Here is a 13,823-nt window from a genome sequence, read left to right as displayed (position 1 = left end):
CTTCAGTCAGCAGATCCTTCTTCCTCTGTGAAGGTGACATCTGCTTGCACTTCAAAGAGGAGGCAGTGGTTCCCCTGAGGCGGGTGCAGTGAGTTACTTTACTTTTTCCTCCTTGTAGGGTAGCCCTCAGGGGTGCTCTATGTGCCACCTTTTTCAGGTACTTTGTGCGCCTGTAAACAGCTTATTTGTCACCACGCGATGGCAGCATGATCTGAGACTGCCAAAAACGGAGCAGGCAGGCTCCACCAGCAGCGCCGACTTTCTCTCCCCCCCGCGCAGCGTGTGTGCCGGGAGGCTGCTGCGGGCGGGGAGACCAAGCACGGGACGGCGAGCGGCCGGTGGCCATTCAAAGCAGCCGGCATATACTGAAGCCAGTCCCCCCAGCAAAGCAAACAGGCTGCCAGGAGCAACGCGTGTCCGTGTGCGGCCATGGAAGTGCGAGGGGCAAAGGGCACCAAGGAACAGTGTGCGCGCCGCCCAAAAGCGGAAGGTAATTGAGAAAACTCACCGGGGCATGCTGAGTGGCCGGGGAGCCTCCAGGACAGCTGGACTCAGGGAGCGACGACCCAGGACAGTCCAGGTGGGTCTGCGGGGGGGGGGGGGGGGGGGGGGGGGGAATCGGGTTAGGAAGGTGAAGGAAGCACCCACCACGAGTTGACTGCCCTCCCCCATCTGCTCCAACGACGCTCGTGCAAAGGCAGACTCAGGAAACCGAGCGAGGTTTCAGGAATAAGAACAAGCATTTACAATGCAATGGTCTCTGCATTGTTAAAGTTAGAGCTATTGGCATTGCTCCTGACATTATTTTTGTTTTTGTTTTTAAAACATCTCTCTCTCTCTCACACAAAAATAAGTCTTATTTTTGTGAGAGAGAGAGAGAGAGAGAGAGAGAGATGTTTTATAAACAAAAACAAAAATAATGTAATGAGCAATGCCAATAGCTCTAACTTTAACAATGCCGAGACCATTGCATTGTAAATGCTTGTTTATTTTGTTTTTAACTCGTATAAATGACGTGTTTTTCCACATATCGAAGGTCTAGCGTGGAACTGGCTGAAAGTGACCACATATTACAACGGACCCGTGGAACTTGTGCCTTGCATCCTCAAACTGCTCTTAGGGAATGAACACAATGGTCTGTGTGGGTTCGGTACACTTGTTGTCAAGGTTTGTTTGTTTGTGTCCTTTATCTACACAGCACCGTTTACTGACGGTTCAACAATAGAAGGGTTACTCGTGTCTGCTCTCTGCCCCTCAGCTAAGAGGCTCAAAGCTAGGCCACCCCCACAAATAAAGGGGTGCTGCCAGAGGGCTGGGTGCACTTATATCCCTAGGTCAGGTCACACAGCCATTGTTTACAGTACTAGTTGCGGGGACACAAGGTCACACCTCTCTGATTCGGCCTAAGTCCCCTTTCTAAAAACATTGGCGGGACTCGTACCATCCTCCGCGGCCCGGGTAAGAAAATGAACCCATAGTCTGTGGCCCACAGGGGTACCTACCGGAGGGCTGGAGCTGTAGAGGAGATGGGGTGAAGTGAGAGGTACTGAATCGATCAGCTGATCATTCGTGCCGCTCTGGGTAATGGGTTGCCGTGCATCCAGGCACTCTTGTGAGCGTCAGTGGGGCATTAAAGAAGGCGCATCGCAGCGCTGCTATTGGTCAAAAGCTGATCGGATTGAGGTGTTATAAGATCCTAGGCAGAGTGGGTTCAAAGGGCTCCGCCGAGACTTCCCGAGAGAAGGGGGAGGGGCAAGACCCCTCCTCCCCTCCCAAGCATCGTGAGAAAAGTGCATCGAATCGAGACAGGCACTGTCGAGCAGGGTAATGGGTTTTAAATACCTCTTTAACAAGGAAGGCCTGTCAGCGCCCCCTCCGGGCTCTTATTAATAATAACCCTGGTGATTATCGCAATAATAAGGGGATAATGAAAGTGGAGGCCGATGGCGGATGATAAGGGGCTGCGGCCCGAGGTTAGCTACAAGATAAGGCGCACGGGAGAGCGATGGCAGAAAAGTGAAAAATCAGGCTGGACGGTGGGGTGCTGAAGAGTCCAGAGAAACAGTAAGGACTACACTAACATTCAAACACACAAGCGGGCCCGACACCTGACCCTGCGTTACGTAGGGATTATGTAGTGAGTGGGGAGAAAACGCCACCGCCTTTCTCCGAGGTCAAGCAGAAATGCCTCGGAGAAACGCAGCGGCGGTTTCGGATTCGGGGGCGTGTTTTTCTTTTTCTCTCCTCTTGCCATTGGCTGGAGGAGAGAAAAACACGCCCAGCGAAAAGTATAGAAAAAAAACGTCCCCGAATCCGAAAAGGACGGGGCCTGTTTTGCGAGACGAACCTCTTCTCCAATGGCTGGCCAGCATTTAAGAGGCCAGCCAATGGAGAAGAGGAGAGAAGAGGGGCGGGTTCAAGCCCCTCTTCTCCAAGTCATTAAATCTCGGAGCGAGACTGCGCAAGCGCAGCCCTCGAGCCGAGACCTAAAAATGGCCGTGAACTGCCACAAGTTAATCCTGCACTGCCATCTAGTGGCGGATCCCAGGTACTGCCTCAGGGAGCAAAAGACAATACCAAGCATAGGCAGCTCTGCAGAGAGCAGACTGAGCGCTGCAGCTTGCCTGAGAAAAATGCCAGGACTGCATAAGTGAAGAACCAAGAGGACATGAGGGTGCAGCAGAAACTGAAAGGCACGGTTCGAGCAACACTGCCACCTAGCGGCCAACTCATGTAAATGCACCCGCTGATCGTGTAAATTGCAGTTGAACAAGGACAGTGACTGAAGAGAACTGAGAGCGCTCAGAGGCAGTTCCAGGCTGCTACAACTCTCGGTGAAAAGTCAGAGCATGGAAGGCTGACATGAGGAATAGGAGGTGCATTTGAATAAAATACACAAGTGCCAGAGGAGAGCCACAAGCGGCGACAGAGAAGAACGCGCTAAAGGCACGAGGGGAAAACAGCGCAAAAGATGGCAAGAGCCAGATAGCCCCACAACGTAGCTGGGCGATCGCGAGAGTGCAGGAAGCGAGTACCCCGCAGATAAGGTGACACAGTGAAGGAACCCCAAGAAGAAAAGAAGGGCGCAGTGACTAGCGCGCAAAGAGGAGTGACCAGGAGCAGGTCGACGGAGCGGTGGCGCAGACCACCTGAGAAGCACTGAATCAAGCTGGGACAGAGAGCACAGTGTTACCTAGTGGCCACAGGTTGTCGCTGCAGCAGTAAGAAGGAGAAGGAGCACCACCAGACGAACGAACGGGGATTCAAGTACTCAGCACCAGGCAAGTGCAAAGACGTGCAAGAACAGCAGACACTGCTCCAGGAACAAAGGAGGTAGAGGAACGTGCAGCGAGTCCACCCAGTGAGGTAACAGAAGAGCGCCATCAGAAGCGTGCCACAGCAACATGATTACTGAGAAGAAGAGGTGGTTGCGAGAGCCACCAGAAGCACGAAGACCCCGGGAAAGGGAGAAGAAGCCGACCAGCCAGATGGTCGCCAGAGAAGAGAAGAAGCCGACTAGCAAGGTGGTCGCCAGGGAGAAGAAGAAGCCGACCAACCAGATGGTCGTCAGGAAGAGAAGAAGCTGACCATCCAGATGGTCGCCAGTGAAAAGAAGAAGCGGACCAGCCAGATGGTCGCCAGCGAGAAGAAGAAACAGACCAGCCAGATGGTCGCCAAAGAAAAGAAGCGGACCAGCCAGATCGTCGCCAGAGAGGAGAGACCTGACAAGAGGTCTAATTAGAAGAATGGAGAAGTCCGTGAAGTGAAGAATGGAGAAGATGTCCGCAAAGAGGACGAGAAAGAGACGGACGAGAAGTTCAACATCAGCAACTAGAATTTGGAAGGAATCAAAGGAAGAAGGTCGCGACGACCGGTCCAGTCATAGAGTGAAAAGGAGACAGTGTCCTATTGCTGGGACAAGACCAGAGGGAAACGTGTAGAGTGCACGCTACACGGAGAAGCCTGTTTAGGATGAGAAAGAATGCGAGAGGACCAGACCGCGTCGCAAAGGAAGGAAAGAAAAGAAGGAGAGTGAGTGGCAAGACGCCATGAAGAAAGAAGAGGATGACAGGATGTCAGCCTACATAGGAGGAATGTAGAGTGGCACCGCGCCACGGGGCAGACGACCAGCACAGGCGTGCAAGGGACAATGAGGCGAAGTGACCGGGCAGAGTACTCGCATCATCACAGAAGAGAACACCCCGAGACATCGGACCGCCGCCTACTGCCCCATCAAAGAATAATGGTGAAGGCATCAACACCACCAAGGAGCAGCACAACATCTAAGGGAATCCACACACTCCAGGCAACCGGAGTACAAGAAGGCAGGCCGCCCAGGAACCGTCTGTGCACCCCTGTCAGCCTGCAGCATACGGAAGTAGACATTAGAAGATCCACCCCTTGGGATAAAGCAAGACTAGGCCGTGGCCCTGTTGGGAGTTCTGAAGCGACCCCTACGCGCAGCCTACACGAAGGCCCGCACAGCCCACACGGTCAAGTGGAAATCCAGGGGCAAGGGGCCTCAGCGGAATTCCAGTGAAATTGGAGTCCGAGTGGGAGAGATGTTCGGCAGCAGCTCCTCGACATGCGCAGGATGCACGGAGGCCACAGCCGGAGACTGGTTGCCCTGCGGCCCTGAGAGGAAGACACAGAACCGGATTCCTGATGGCGAAGACACCGAGATGGAAACATCACCCTTGGCGGGCACATGAGCAACTGGGCTGTGAGTTCCGTTGGCAGTTCGGAAGTGACACCTTAGGGCGGGCCACGCGGAGCCCGCACGGTCCACACGGTCCCATCACCGCCCAGCAGAAAAGCCCACCCGGAGGCGCCGGTGAGAGGTGCCCAAGCGAGAGAGGCCTGTCGGAAGCATCTTGGCCGTCAAGAAACTGGAACAACAGCTAGCACGTCACCTCCAGGCAGTAACCTCATGACAAGAAATATCACAGAGTGGATCTCATCACAGCTCCCCGTATCCTGATGAAGGACTCGTGTACATAGACATTGTTACTGATAGACCAGGTCGGTCTCAGGTAGTTTGCCAAGACGAACCCGAACGTCATGAACAATGGTGGTCCAAGAAATCCAACACCGCCGGATTGCGGCCTGAAGATAAGGCTACTTGTGATTTATTTTGGGGTGTCTGGTTTCTTTACAGGTTGGACTTCGTACATTTCCTTTTATCCAAAGTTGGGAGGGATGTAGTATCCGGCTGGACACAGTCTAGTGTTTCTGATGTTATAAACCCACACTAAACACCCACCCACCACAGGCGTCACCAGTCAGGTGACCCTGATAATAAAAGGGGCCGAGCGCACGTGCTCGTGGCCAGTTATCTACCCTTCATCTGGTGTCTGTGTAGTCCTTCATAAAGTATGTGGGCCTAGTGCCCCCACCACTTTACAGGCTAGTCACATTCAGCGTATCAGCATTACAGTCCACTCAGGCACACTTCAGGACTGTGACACTTGTTAGTCACTTTGGAGAGACAGACAACACTCTGGTCAGGAGCCTGCTGGTCAGTCTCCGGTGAGTCCCAAGCAGATGGACCCTCAGCTGCAGGGTCAGCTGTTTCTGTTTACCCTGACAGTCAGCTCCTCTTGCATGGTCGGCTCACCTCCCCCTTTCTTCTCACGCTGGTCAGTCTCGGATAAGTCTCAGGCAGATGGACCCTCAGCTCTAGGGTGAGTTGCTTCTGTTCACCCCGACAGTCAGCTCCTCTTGCATGGTCGGCTCACTCCTCACCCCTTCTTCTCACGCTGGTCAGTCTTGGATGAGTCTCAGGCAGATGGACCCTCAGCTCTAGGGTGAGTTGCTTCTGCACTCCCGGACAGTCAGCTCCTTCTGCACGGTTGGCTCACTCCTCACCCATTATTCTCATGCTGGCTAGTCTCGGACCCTCAGCTCCAGGGTCAGCTGCTTCTGTTCACCCCGACACTCAGCTCCTCTTGCATGGTCAGCTCACTCCTCACCCCTTATTTTCACGCCGGCCAGTCTCCGGTGAGTCCCAGGCAGATGGGCCCTCAGCTCCAGGGTCAGCTGCTTCTGTTCACCCCGACAGTCAGCTCCTCTTGCATGGTCGGCTCACTCCTCACCCCTTCTTCTCACGCCGGTCAGTCTTGGATGAGTCTCAGGCAGATGGACCCTCAGCTCTAGGGTGAGTTGCTTCTGCACTCCCTGACAGTCAGCTCCTTCTGCATGGTTGGCTCACTCCTCACCCATTATTCTCACGCTGGCTAGTCTCGGGCCCTCAGATCCAGGGTCAGCTGCTTCTGTTCACCCCGACAGTCAGCTCCTCTTGCATGGTCGGCTCACTCCCCCCTTCTTCTCGCGCCGGTCAGTCTCGGATGAGTCTCAGGCAGATGTACCCTCAGCTCCAGGGTCAGCTGCTTCTGTTCACCCCGACAGTCAGCTACTCTTGCAGCGTTACCTTCTGATAAGAAGCACCTTCTTCTCATGCAGGTCAGCTTCTAGGCATTTGAAGAAGGGGAGGCAGCTCTTCTTTCCAGGTCAGACTCCAGATGATGTCCTCTCACCTCAGGGATGCTGGTGTCCGCAGCACCAACTCTGTTTGCACAGCAGTCCTCTGGGTACTCTGGGGAGCATCCCTTGGAGAACTTGGATCTGGAACAAGTGGCTGAACATCTCTACTTTTATACAGGCACAGCAGACTGGGGATGTGTGTTCTCTGTTTACACTCTCATAATCAGTTTGGGTTGGTTCTGATTACATGTGTCCTTTCACAGCAGGGTCCTTTCACAGCACCCACAAGAGAGGCAAAGACATGTATGCTTCTGCGACTGGTTCTCAAGAGGCACACTTAACAGTGACCAGGAAGAGAGACACAAGCATGGCTTCTTCTAAAGGACCCCGTCACACTTTGGACAACAGAGACAGCCACCCCACCCTTCACCCCCGCTTTCTACCAAGTGACAGTGCCCAGGAAGACTAATCAGCAGCTCCTTGCAGAAAAGGATGAATTTGAATGTCGAGAGTGATCCGGTATCGTTTTTCCCTCTCTAGTGTCTCGGTCTCCTCCCTCCAGCTTCAGGAATGTAAGCAATAAACTTCCACTTTCTGGAAAAACAACCTCACCTCCATCTTGTGCACATTAGCAGAGTAGAATAGAAGAGTCCAAAATGGAACCCACATACCTCCATTACTCTGGTTCACGCATACATGATCCATACAGGCCTCACACACACATACTCGCAAGCGTACTCAGATGTTTGGGCTAGCACCTGGATTAGCATCTGGCAGTAAGACTTTACACACGTGTGCTGGCAGGCTTCCGATCCTGCAACACAAAAAAAACAAGCATTTGCAATGCAATCGGTCTCGCATTTGTTAAAGTTAGAGCTATTGGCATTGTAAATAATAATGGGTTTTTTGTTTGCAGTGGAGTAATTAAACAGGTAAAGCAGCTGATTTTGGAATTGGTGTACTAAGTTTAGAGAAAGGTAACCAAGATCTCTTGAAAAACACTGATCGCAGAATGTTTGTAAACCATATCCCACTGGTAGCATCCCCTTTGTTGGTGGGAATGTCCCAGGAGATATTATATTTTAATCTCTCATCTGAGGAACTGAGAACTTGACAAAATTAAGCCTTCTATAGCTTAATGAATTGCAAATGCGAAGCAGGATGAAGACCACCAGAAGGAAACAAAACCAAATTAACAGCACATTTGAATTAATCACTAAAAGCAGTTTTAACATGTCATTTTCAAGTTCCAAATGTCTGTTCAAAATATTTTAACATTAAGCCATTCTGGTGCTTTGTTACAAACTGATATAGGGAAAAACAAAAGTTGATGTATAAAAAGTAAAACCATAAATGTTATTTTCACATTCTTTTGTCATTACATGTAGTTTTTGTAAAATAGGCCCTTGGCCCTTTAATTTCACTTCTTGCGATGTCACTACGTGTGCTCTCGTCGTGATTAACATATAATATTAGTCCCAAACCTATTTTCATTACGACTTGTGCCCTGCACGTATCTTTAAGGAGAGTATTGCTTTCCGGAGCTCTGAGGACCAGATGTACGACCCTATTTTGCATGCGCAAACGGGTTAGCAACCTGTTTGAGCATGCAAAATACAAAAGGGCCATGTACTAACCCTATTTAGCGGGTCGCAATTCATTTGCTTCTCAGAAGGGTGGTAAAGTACTCGCAAAATGGAAGGGGTCCCCAGGGGATCCCTTCCCCTTTGTGAATGCAGGGGAAAATATTTTTTAGGGGCAGGCAGTGGTCTCAGGGACCACTACCTGCCCTTAAATAATAAAACAAAAACGTTTCATTATTCTTTTTTAAAATCCATCCTGTTTTCCTTTAAGGGAAACGGGCTGCATTAAAAAAAAAACTGCTTTATTTAAAAGCAGTCCCAGACATGGAGGTCTGCTGAGCCCAGCAGGCCACCATACCTGTGAGGGCCAGCCATTCCCAATGGGATCGCAAATTGCGAGTGTCTCATTCATATTCATGAGGCATGCAATTTGCAACCCCACTGGGAATCGCAAACAGTGTCTCAGACACTGTTGGACATTGTTATTTGCGACTCGCAAGTTGCGAATCGTAATTTGTCGCAATTTGCGAATCGCAAATCACAATGGTCATACATCTGGCCCTTAGTTTAAAAAAACGAATTGAAGTACACATAAGTTTCAATGTGAGACTCTAAAAGCCCTGGTCCCAGCGCAATATCATTTGTGGAACAGCAGCTCGACCATGCATATGTCAAAAGTGCAACAAGAAGGGGGGGTTGGGTTGCAAAGACCAGCTTTCGTCCCTATTTCCAAAGCACTGCCTTTTTTGGGTACCATGTTGTGTCTGCAGGAGGGAATAGCAGCTTGCAGAAGTGAATCAGTTTTCTTAGCCTTTCGGCATGAATGTGTCACGATGGACAAAGCAGACGATCGTGACGAAAAGACTTGGGCAGAGCAGAAAGCAAGCACCAATCCACTATGATCAGTGGTGCAATTAAGGGGTCTCCAGAAACTCGTGCATGTGGCAGTACAGGCCTTTCATTGGCCCAGCGACCTTCTGCCCACTGTACAAGTCGGGAGCAAATGACATGTGGGAAATGTCAGGTATAAAATGGATGGACTTGCAGGGCGATAGGCCCTGTGGCCGCTAGCGGAGATGTGATGCCGCTGTACTCTCTCACCGGTACAGGAGCGTTAGTACAAATGTCAGTAAGGAGAACACTTTAAAGATATGTTAACAGACTGGAGAAATTGGAGCTCCATGTTCACTGGTAGTGGAGACACCCTTCAGAGGGCTTATCCCAGAGGAACATGAAAACACAGGAGTCTCCAAAGGAGCGATCGTGGTCTATGGTGCATCAGCTACCTTGCAGTCAAGTCATCCATGGAGAGGAGGGCAAGTGCAAACTATAGATTGCAAAAGAGCAAATGAGTTTGCATGAAGCCAGCTCCCCCAGTCACCAACGCACGTCTTCTGAAGCTTCTGCTAGGAGAGTCATCTCACTTTTAAAGCCAAGTCTGCCGCCTGGACTCAGCTGGTAAACAGGGGTGAACTGACCAGCCCCAGCCCATTCCACACTTCATACTCAATAATTATAGTAGTACGAACTGTTCTGTCCCAGCTCACTGTTCTGCCGGGTTTGAAAAATATGAGCACAACCTCCCTTGAAACATGACCAAACAAGCATTGGCATAGCCAATAGGTCTCGCTTTTGGGACCTTATAAGTATTTTGTTATGCAGCACAATATCCTTGGTGCAAAAACAACTGTTGCATGGGAAAACACTTATAAGGTCCCAAAGGCGAGACCTATTGGCTATGCCAATGCTTGTTGCTGTTTTTGTGGTACTGCGATATATAGGGATGTTATTTGTCACAGTTTACAGTTTGGATTAGATCATTGATGACACTATTGTTCATAGGATCACGATGTCTCCAGTGACAACTTCTTGCTGCCCAGGTCGTGCCGAGGGGTTCCTTTTCCGGTGGTTCTGCTGTCTTGATCGAGCCGAAGGTCCTGCTGCAGTTGTCTCCTCCCTTTGTGTGTGTGGTTGTGGTTGTGTGTGTGGTTGCGGTTGTGTGTGTGGTTGTGTGTGTGTGGTTGTGTGTGGTTGTGGGTGTGGGTGTGGTTGTGTGTGTGGTTGTGGGTGTGGTTGTGTGTGTGATTGTGTGGTTGGTTGTGGTTGGTTGTGTGTGTGTGTGGTTGTGTGTGTGTGTGGTTGTGTGTGTGTGGTTGTGTGTGTATATGTTGTGTGTGTGTGGTTGTGTGTGTGTGTGGTTGTGTGTATGTGGTTGTGTGTGTGGTTGAGTGTGTGTGTGTGGTTGTGTGTGGTTGTGTGTGTTTATGTGTGTGTGGTTGTGTGTGTGTGTGTGGTTGTGTGTGTGTGTGATTGTGTGTGGTTGTGTGTGTGTAGTTGTGTGTGTGTGGTTGTGTGTGTGTAGCTGTGTGTGTGGTTGTGTGTGTGTGCTTGTGTGTGTGCTTGTGTGTGTGCTTGTGGTTGTGTGTGGTTGTGTGTGTGTGGTTGGGTGGTTGTGTGTGTGGTTGTGTGTGTTGTGTTTGTGGTTGTGTGTGTGGTTGTGTATGTATGTGTGGTTGTGGTTGTGTGTGTGTGTGGTTGTGTGTGGTTGTGATTGTGTGTGTGTGGTTGTGTATGGTTGTGTGTGGTTGTGTGTGTGTGGTTGTGTGTGTGTGTGTGTGGTTGTGTGTGTGTGGTTGGGTGTGGTTGTATGTGTGTGTGGTTGTATGTGTGGTTGTGTGTGTGGTTGTGGTTGCGTGTGTGGTTGTGTGTGTGTGGTTGTGTGTGTGGTTGTGTGTGTGGTTGTGGTTGTGTGTGTGACAGTAATACTAAAAGCATCTCAAAATAAAGGAACGCAAACATCGAGTTTGGAGAAAGAGAAAGCACGTTGTAAGTCAAACGGGCGCAGCAAAGCATTGACACAACAACAAAAACAAAACAAGATCACTTAGCAAAGACTGAGTGCTGATAATGGATACACACAGCCCATCATCTTAAGAGTTCGATTGCACCCAATGTGCACTCAAACCTGCCTCCTCCTTGTGAGTTGCACCCCATATTCCATGAGTTATAACTGCTGCACCCACCATAGCGGTTTGAGAACTAAAGCGCAACATAGGTCTAATCGACTAAGCAGTCGCCAACATGCTGTGCTTTTAAAGAGAATGTGCCAAAAGTTTCCAGCTTCCTCATCATGTCCTCATGAAAGCACCAACGAAAGGACTCCCTGAATGGTGCAACGGACATGAAGCAGCCGCTGCGGTCAGAAATAAACACTGTGAACGTTGTCCAGTTTCACAGTAACATTTCCTTAATGTTCCTTAAGTCACAAAACAGTAATACTGAAAGCATCTCAAAATAAAAGAACACAAACATCGAGTTTGTGGAAAGAGAAAGCACGTTGAGGCAGCGATGGAAGATACATTTAAGGTGGGCGTGCTAATGCCTGACCGACCTCCATAGCGCTTTGAGATCTAAAGCGCAACATAGATCTAATCGACTAAGCAGTCGCCAACATGCTGTGCTTTTAAAGAGAATGTGCCAAAAGTTTCCAGCTTCCTCATCATGTCCTCATGAAAGCGCCAACGAAAGGACTCCCTGAATGGTGCAACGGACATGAAGCAGCCGCTGCAACCAGAAATAAACACTGTGAACGTTGTCCAGTTTCACGGTAACATTTCCTTAATGTTCCTTAAGTCACAAAACTGTAATACTAAAAGCATCTCAAAATAAAGGAACACAAACATTGAGTTTGTGGAAAGAGAAAGCACGTTGAGGCAGCGATGGAAGATACATTTAAGGTGGGCGTGATATTGCCTGACGGAGATGCACCCACTGGGAGAATCCCGAACGCTTGTAAGCGCGAAGGCGGGGGAAGGGGCGGAGGCAGGGAGTAAGCAAGAGGAAAGACAGATGGCGCTGAAGGCTGGCGGTTCGCGCGTGCACGCTCGCGTGAACGCAAGCTTGTCACCAGCCAGCAGCACTTTGAAAACTCACCTACTAAAGTCTCTCCGGGCAGCGCTTGCGCGATGACTCAGCGAGACCTAAAAAACCTATGTGCCCTTTGGGATAGTGGCCTCTGACCTAAACAGAGATATCTCTGTAACCTAGGTCTTCGCTACAATAGTAGGTATGCACTCTGAAAGTAATCAGGTGGTTTCCCAAGAATTTTAAAAGGGGGACGCAAATGTAATTTTGTTTTTGGTATTTACTATTGTGCCACTTTTCGAAGCAATATTTTGTGCACACGATGGTTTAGCTGATGGTGGCAGATGGGTGTGCTAAAACGGTCAATAATCCTTTATCAGCTATAGGTCGAGGGGATTATTCCACTACCCTGTACACCAAAGCCCCATAGTAGCGAAGGATAAAGTGCACAGTAGATACCTCTAGTTTGGCGTCAGCCACATGAAGCTGGACCCCGGCCCACGGCATTACTGTCTTGCTATTTCTGGGTGCTCACATTGGGTGGGTCTGGGCTGGGACCTGGGTTGGGTGCAGAGCTGGATGCAAGGTCAGCAGGTGACTGATCACGGCTGGGTGTGCCTGTGGGGCTAAGGTTAGAGGTGCTGAGGATTGATTCAGTTGTTTCCTGAATGGGAGAAGATTGGTTGTGCTTCTGATTTGAGGAGGGGACGAGCAAGGAGTGACAGAGCTGCACGTATCTTCCAAAGGTGCCACAAATACGCAGTATCTGTGCTGGCAGCTTGGGGGTCGCAAGTACTGCATACAAAGTATGGTGACGAAGCAGCAATAAAGTCCTAAAATGGATGCCTTACTTACAAACACCAAGGAGGTGGTTGCGGGGAGTTGGGCTGGTCTTTGCAGCGTTAATGTTTTGTGTAAGTGCTGCACTGTCTTCTTTCTTGCGGGTAACTTTGTGAACACTGCAGATGTATGTGGGGCCGGGAGGGGGGGGGGGCTGATGGGCACCCAGTGGTGTTAATGTAGCACCTGTGTGGTGGTGTTTCTGTATTGAGCCATTCACTAGCCTGGCAGCTGCAGGGTGTCAAATTCTCACTCCCACTGGTCTAGAAAGAGTGACTTGGAGCAGTTGAGTAAACCAAGAACTAGGCCGTGGAAGTCTGGTTAGACGTCATTTAGAGAGGACAGATGCAAGTCGACAAGGGCCACAGAAGAGGAGATTTGGGCGTTAGAGGGAACTGTAAGGGGGTTTGCCCTGGGCTGGTGTCTGTGGTGTGCGAGAATGCAGCGCCGTTACACAGTATGTAGGAGCCTCGGTAGCAGTCCGGTACACCGCCGCTGGGCCCTTGATCTGGGGTGACATCCGGGTACTGGGCCACAGGGAGACGCCAGAGACAAGAAACAATTAAGTTTAGGGAATGTGCCAATTATAGCGCTCGAGGCATTCGGATTCTTTTCCGTGAGGGATGTGTGGTGTGCAGGCTGTGCTCGGCTAAAACGTCCCATTCATGAGGAATAGCCACATGAAAGGACTTTTAAGATTGCGCTGAGAAGACCAGGTCGTAGCTGATAAATGACTGGTGTTAGCATAATGTTAGTCAAGACTGTGCTAATTACAGGGGGCAGTGTGGACTTGTTCCAACATGCCGGAAGTTTACAGCGCATTTAACAATTGAGGGGCTTATTTACAAGCCCCTGGCACCGCCGGTAAGTCATTTTTCCCAACTTTAAGGCCCCCGGCGGACCAAGGAGGGGCTTGTAGATAAGCGCCTGAGTGTGTATGAAGAGAATTGTGTTTTTGGCATTCAAGATAAAAGATGTTGATATCATCCAAGTCAACCGTACATACAGAACTTTTCCTCCTCAGTAGTATGAACGGTAAAGTCGGCCCTTTTG

The 13,823-nt window shown here is 50.1% G+C and overlaps 1 long non-coding RNA gene across 1 annotated transcript in view; it reads left to right on the top strand.

The window, feature by feature from the left end:
• Positions 1-412: 412 nt before the first annotated feature.
• LOC146830232 (uncharacterized) overlaps positions 413-13,823 on the top strand; it is a 60,140-nt gene continuing 46,729 nt past the window's right edge. Inside the window, exon 1 of the long non-coding RNA XR_014961139.1 lies at positions 413-580. This is a non-coding gene — a long non-coding RNA (uncharacterized LOC146830232). The remainder of the gene's footprint in view (positions 581-13,823) is intronic.

The sequence above is a fragment of the Triturus cristatus genome, chromosome 5_1 (genome assembly GCF_964204655.1).
Source record: "Triturus cristatus chromosome 5_1, aTriCri1.1, whole genome shotgun sequence".
Taxonomy (NCBI): domain Eukaryota; kingdom Metazoa; phylum Chordata; class Amphibia; order Caudata; family Salamandridae; genus Triturus; species Triturus cristatus.
This window is presented reverse-complemented; position numbering and strand designations above follow the sequence as displayed.